Here is a 7,130-nt window from a genome sequence, read left to right as displayed (position 1 = left end):
GGACAGCGCCGGGTGTGGCACCGGGGTGGGCTCGCGGCAGCCTGGGGGACAGATGGACACCGCTGGGCGTCTGTCTAACCAGCCTCTCTCTGCCTCTCCTCGCCAGAAAGAAACATCCTTGAAGAGGAGAAGAATGACGGAAGGTGCTGCCGTTCCATCCCACGCTGTCGTGCGTGTGGTTTCATCCACTTGTGGATGAAAAGCCACAGGGCAGGTCCGGAGACAGATAAGCTACAGGTCAGGCGCTGATTGTGGAAAGGTTGGGAAGGCTGTGTCTCAGAGGACGTACAGCCCGTGCTCCCACCCTCGATGCATCCAGCCTCAGCCTCCATGAACACCAGCACCTCCCTGGCATGCCCATTCCCCTGCGCAGAACAGCAACTCTGAAACAGCACAGGTTCCTCTGCATCCAAGCCAAGGCCTTCACATGCTCTAAACAGAGGTGAAGGAATAAGAAAGTCAGCATGGTTTTTCAAGAAGTGGCATTTAACCCTGCTGCCCCAATGACACCTTGTTCACTTATAAAAAGAGGCTTCACCTGTTGCTGCCTTCACTAATTTTCCGTGGGTGGCAGTGCAGCCAGCACTGGCCATTCAAACCAAGTTTGGGTAAGGCAAGCAGCTTTGCTAAGTACCTGGACCTCAAATCTTGGGATGCCTGTTGGGAATAAAGGGCAACAGCGTCATCAGATCAAATCCATGTTTTCTGATGTGGAAATCTAAGAAAAGGTGAATTGTTCCTCAAAGCCATAGACAAAGGCAGCACAGCTGCTGGGGGTGAGCAAGGCATCAATCCCCATTTCTCAGCTTGTTATTGGCCAGCTGGGTGTTTTCATGCAGAATGTAGCCAGGGAATGTGACATCACCCATCAGGACACTCCGCTATTGCCAAATCTGGGCTCAGGTGTCACCACAGCCTGACTCAGATGTGAGCCATGGGCTGTCAGCTCTGAAGGGATCCAGCTCCTTGGGGAACTATGGAATTCTCCTAGTGACAGTCACAGGAACCCCTCTCCCTTCTCCTCTGCTGCCTGAGAGCTTGCTCGCTGCGCTAGAGACTCCTCACACCTCCTGCCACTGCTCTCTTGTGCTGGAGCCGATTTTCTGCATCAATGAATAAATGTCACTTTGGGCAGCACTTCCAGCCTTAGGTTCTTGCTCACATACCACACTCATGAGAGCCTGGCCATAGAAACTTTTCCTGATGGAAGTAGAAAACACTTCAAACTGTATTTTCTCTACATAAAGATGGAGTTTCAACCATTTGGCACGCCCTGATGACAATCAGGAGATTCCCAACTACCACCCACAGATTACTTAGCTCAGCACTTCTCACCCGGAATTCCTCCATAACTCTTCCCTCCCGAGGAGAGTTTACTTTTCAGATATCCTAGACAAAGATCCATTTGTATCATACATTGTATATATGATTGTTTATATGATACATTTACATGATTATTTGTGTGATGCCGCAGCAGCGCCCACACTCGGGCTGGCAGCAAACACAGGCACCTCCTGCTACCAGGGACATCCTCACCTTCATCTTCAAACCCAAGCCACACCTGAATATTGAGAAAGTGGCAAGTCATGCCTGGCTTGTGAGGCCAGGAGCTTCTGGGACAGAGAGACCTTCCACCAGACCTTTCTGCCTTTCCTGTGGTCTCACCTCCAGTCATAATTACATGCAGGGTGGAACAAGTGCTGGTGCTAGACCAAAGCTCACAAGTGTCAAAACCAAACCAAAACAAAACACCCAGAACCAAAAAACCTGGAAGACTCCAAACCCAACCTATTGAAATGTTTTATTATACAAACTGTCCAGAGCAAATGGCAGAGTGTTTGCGCTGACCCCATGGCAGCTTTATCCTGATTGAAGGGGAACAGAAAATATCCACACAAGCATAATGGTGAAATGGCAGTCAGAGAAATTAGAAATCAGAAATTAGCAGAAGTGTTCCACTAGAGGGAAAACACCTCAGCCCTCGTGAGCTCAGTGCAGAATCAGCTGAAGCTGCCAGTGCCCCACATCATCTGGCCATGGCTTCATCCAGAGCAGTACCAGAGACTTCTCTAAACCAAATTAAACATCATTGCACTGCAGCTGCTAAAAATAGAATTTCCTACCAGCTAATGAAGGCATCACCATTCCAATCCAAGAAGGCTCATGATCCTGAGGAAAACCCCCAGCTGATCTGGGGGACATTTCCTTTAGCCCCATGTTCCCTGGAGCTTGCAGACTTCCATTAAAGGCCACCAAAGCCTCTGGTGTTAGAAGAGATGCAGAGACACCCTGTGGTGGCAAAACCAATACCACCAGAATGAGTTCAAACAGCTTAAATACCATTTAAGTCACAGAACTGAATCAGAAATTGTCCCCCAATTGCTATTCAGGTACTTTCCTCTCTCCAGAGCTTCCTTCTTGTCTGGCATCTTTTGCTCTGTCTGTTTGCACTGCCACAAAGATTTTCCCTCTTATTTTGTTTGCTAACAGCAGGATGAGGGCTGGGGCAGTTGGAGGGATGGCTATGGAAATGCTCCACTTTTGGAAAATAACTTCACACATCTTCAGCCTGCCCCTCCTGGGTATGGAAAACAAGTCTGCTTTGCAAACTGTTGGGGTTTTACCCCATCCATAATTTGTATTTTGTCCTGAAGCATAGCTTTGCCTATGAGGGCAGTTTCAGAGCCACCAGTACACTGCTGAGGATGTTCCAGAATGAAAGCCACCAGCAACCATCATCAGTGGAAATCAGTTCTGCATCTGGAGTCCTGCAGGTACCAGAGCTTGCTTCTAACTATCTAGGGACAGCCTGGAGATAGAACACTGAGGCTCCCAAAAATGTTCTGTGCTGCTGCTGCTATGTGATCTTCACCTGAGGGCCACGTATTTTCTCCTAGATCTGCAAGCAGGACCCCACTCAGAAGAGTCATCATGTAATCCATAGGTTTATGGAGTACCCATAGAATAGAGTAAACCTCAGGGCCAGCCACAGTAACACTGGTACTGGTTACTTTGGCTCACAAAACAAAACACCATTAGTGCCAAATAAGAAAAGTGAGAGCAGTTAATTGGTTTATAGAAAGCAATGGTAATTAAGTTTCACAAGATTTAAGCAGAGAAGAAAGGCAAGGCAAATAAATCAATTATTCAAATGCTGCATTTTTGCATCTTCTGATCTGGCAGTACACTTAAACAAAATGTAGGAGGAATTCCCCCTAAATCATCAAAACTTATGACACTGGAAACTCAGCATAGTCAGACAAATTCATCTTTAAAAGAGAAATGAAACACTATACATGTGCAAAATACAATTTTCCAGAAACTACTGCCTGAAAGGATTAAGAAAGTATTCTAAGTCTCTTCAATCATTTGTCACCAAGTTCTACATGTTTATTTTAAATGGCTTGTTTTCTTCTCTTGACTTTTTAGCAAAGTGGAATTGGTAGTGAATGGCCCAGCCCTTGCAGCTCACCTCTGAGCAGTGAGGCAGATGGTGCCTGCCCAGCTGCTGCCTTTATCAGCCCCAGGTGCTCTGTTCTGCAGAGCTTCACCTCAGCACCACTGCTTGCCTAAAATGGGTCTTGCAGATTTGCAGATTATTTTGTCACAAATTAAAACCTCAAGTCTGTATTTGTGGGGTGCGTAATTTTCTTTCACTCAAAACTTCTATTCATTCCTTCACAGCAAATTAGTGCTGCAGTGATAATTTCCTTTTATAGGTCAGTGAAGCATTTGTAATTTCTCTCATAAATTGTCTTTTCTGCCATTTCTCTGAGAGATCTAGGTCCAGCTTACCTGGGCTCTGTTAAAACCCTGGGTGGCTCATTACCAAGGCTGAGTAGCAAGGTGTGATGCTCTGTGCTCCTTCAAGGCATTTACAGTTCCTTGTTAATGTGCATTAATGGATAACTTTGAAAACTTTGGAGCTGCGATCCTGCCTGGCATTTGCACAGTGAGGCCCAGTCCCTCCTGCCTGTGTGTGTCCCTGTGGTAAAAAGTGGGTACAGGGAACTCTGCTTAAAAATCTGTGAGGGGCTGAGGAGGGAGGAGAAGAAGAGTAAAAGAAGAAAAGTTAAAAATGGTTGCCAATTTTGTTTTTAAGCCTACAAGCTTTGTGTGGTTTGATTGAGAAGATTTGTGGGAAATACTTGTAGCAGGCAGGAACAAGACAACAGACAGAGGAGGGGGGAGCATGACCCTCCAAGTCAAGCAACCAAAAGTTAATGCAATTACCAAATATGAAATGTGGAGCAGAGGCACTAATTCGATCAGAGAGGCCAAAGGGATAATTCTCGGAGACAAAGCATTGCAACACGGAAATGCAGGCTAATCAACTGCTTTATCAAAAGAAAAAGGAAACAATTTCCAAGCCTTAACTAAAATCCCCAGTTGGTTCTTCATCTTTTCAGGGGTCTGTTTTTTGCCTAGCAGCGTTTGTTCCATCTCACATTTGTTTCACTGCTTCTGGTCCCTGCACAGAGCTGTTTCCCTGGCTCCTGCTCTTCGACCCGCCTCTGCCCTCGGTTTAAGGAACTCCTCAGTCATGAAAGAGAGCATGCAGAGGGAAATATTCATTCTATTTAATGTCCAAGCCTACTTTCCATAATTATCTGGGATAGAGCAAGACTATCCAGAGTCACTTTGTGCCTGCAGGATTTTTCAGAGCAGGTATTTGCTTCATCTGATGGAAAGCGGCTGCTCAGTGATCTCCGCTGAGCTCCTGCGTGCCCGGGACCCTCTCAGGTCTGTAGAGCAGCAGATCCAGACTTCACCAGGTACAACCCAGCAAAGCAGAGGTTTTCAGACTCAGATTTCTGCTTCCAGGTGCTGCTGGTATGACAGATAAAATGAGCTGGCACAAAGGAAAGAAGGAAGTGACAGAAGAAAGCACAGGAGAGGGGAAGCACGGCCGGAAAAAGCGAGAGCGGCTCTTCAAGAAGAGATTTTCTCGACTGAGCCTCTTCTCTGGGTCTCCCAAAAATAAACTGTAAGTACATCCAAGATTATATTTTGCATACATTTTCAAACAAGAAATTTTGAGAGTATTTCCAGAGCAGCTTTGGAAGAGCCACAGACACCTTGTCACCTCCATTGGATTCACTGTTTCACAAACAAGGAAACAGAGGCTAATTGGACAACTTGAGCTAAAAACTATTAAGTCTCTGGCAGCACTAGAGATGAAATTAACTTCTCCAAGTCTTGTGTGTCTGTGTGTTTATCTAATATCCATTTCCCTATGCCTCAAGCAAGACATTAGCAGGGGCAGCATCTCTGTTTCTCCAGGTACACCCCAGCACTGCCACTGGGACAGCCCCACTGTTTCCAGCACTAACTTTAAAAAAAAAAATGTTGTTGCACCAGAGCAGGAACTCCAGGGTGCAATGGAAAGTGTCAATGCATGGGCAGCAGCAAAAATCACTGTTCAACAAAGTTAATGATACTAAATTTCTGTAAATTCATAATGAATGCCTGTGTTCCTGCAATAGTGTCTTTATACTTACTCATTCCAGTTAAAAGGAGAAAAAGGGAAACGAAACAAAAAGACAAATAATAACAATTAGTTTTTTAAACCAAAGTAAGCAAAGGCAAAAATTACTTCGAGCTCATTGCTTTGTGAATGTATTAGTTTTGAGCTATCATAATCATTCTTATGGGATTTGAAATTCTTTTCTTGGGTCTGTCTCCCTGGTATTATTCTTCCTTTACATGAAGCATACTGAGTGTATGCTAAGATCAAGGAGGGGTTTCCAAAAAGTGTCTTTTCTCATCCAAGAGCTGTTTTCTCTACAGATCTCCTAAAAGGAGTCTGTCTTTGGTAATTATCATGAAATTACCGTCTTAGCAGGAAGTGCACGCAAGTCTCCACAATTACTCAGCTAACTGCATTAGCCTTGATAGCCACAGCAGCTGGTTGCAGGCTCCACAGAAGATTAAAATACACTAGCAAGAAATGAACCTGAGAGCCAGATTTTCCCCTCTGATTTATTTGCAGCACAATTAATACCAAGGGCTTGGTTTTGGGATTTTTCTGCTGAGGAACTGGACTAGAAACATAGTCAAACACCCAAGAAGTGAATTACTGCTGTGAAATGTTGTCTGCTGTTCATAATTTCACCGAAGAGCACATTCAGGAGGCAGACAAATACAACTGAAACAGTAAAATCCTGGTTTCTGAACATTCATCCTTATTTGTAAGTGATAAATACGGATTTTCCCCAGTTTGAGCTAAAAGAAAGAAAAAACTAAAAATTGAGCAGTAATCTAGTAACCTCCCATGGTACTCCCATGTTAGTGAGAGAGAGTCAGCCTTCAGACTTTACTGGATCTGCCCCTACAGACACACTGCATGGCAGTGAGCTTGAAACACATTCGAGCCATCAGGGCTTACAGAGCTTTCACAGTGGTGCAGCCAAACCAGATCATCTCTGCAGGCAGCACTGATTCATGAGCTCTGCCAGGGATTGTGTAGGTAGAACAGAAGGGGGTATAATTTGATCAGGAGAGCTTTCCTTTCAGCTCTTCCCTCTCTGGCCAAGGCCAGTGCAATAGTGGCCAGTCCTGGCTTTACTGGCCAGCATTGGTGTGCATTGCTGGTGCACACAAGTGGGACAAGAACCTTTGTGATGGTGTAGGGCAGCACAGGGTCAGACACAGAGCTCTCTGGAGTTTGTCTTCATGCAAACACACGAGGCTCATGCCACAATCATGCACAGAAGAGTTGCATGTTGAAGCTCCTACCCCGTTAGGAATACAGGTAGGCATCAGCTCCTACCCATAGCTGATGCCACTCTTTTATGGTTTTGTTTAAATGATGGAAGTCCTTCAATAATTCTGGGCTCTAAAACTAACAGCTTGTCACTGCCACCACAGCACCAGAGCCAGACTCTCCTTTTTGCTGTCCATCCCTGCTTTTCCAGGTGGCCACACACGGCACCCACTCATAGGGTGTCACAGGTACAGCCTCTGGAAGGGTTGATAAATCTAATGATTTATGAACTCACGAATCCTTCTGCTGCCCGAATCCATGCCCGGGCTGATTTGTCACCTGTGTGTGTGCCGCTTGCAGCCCGCAGGGAAGGAGCCCGCTGCCGGAGGACACGCGGAGCTGCTGGCACAGGAGGGGCTGCCGG

Source organism: Geospiza fortis, unplaced genomic scaffold (assembly GCF_000277835.1).
Source record: "Geospiza fortis unplaced genomic scaffold, GeoFor_1.0 scaffold101, whole genome shotgun sequence".
NCBI classification, from domain to species: domain Eukaryota; kingdom Metazoa; phylum Chordata; class Aves; order Passeriformes; family Thraupidae; genus Geospiza; species Geospiza fortis.
This window is presented reverse-complemented; position numbering follows the sequence as displayed.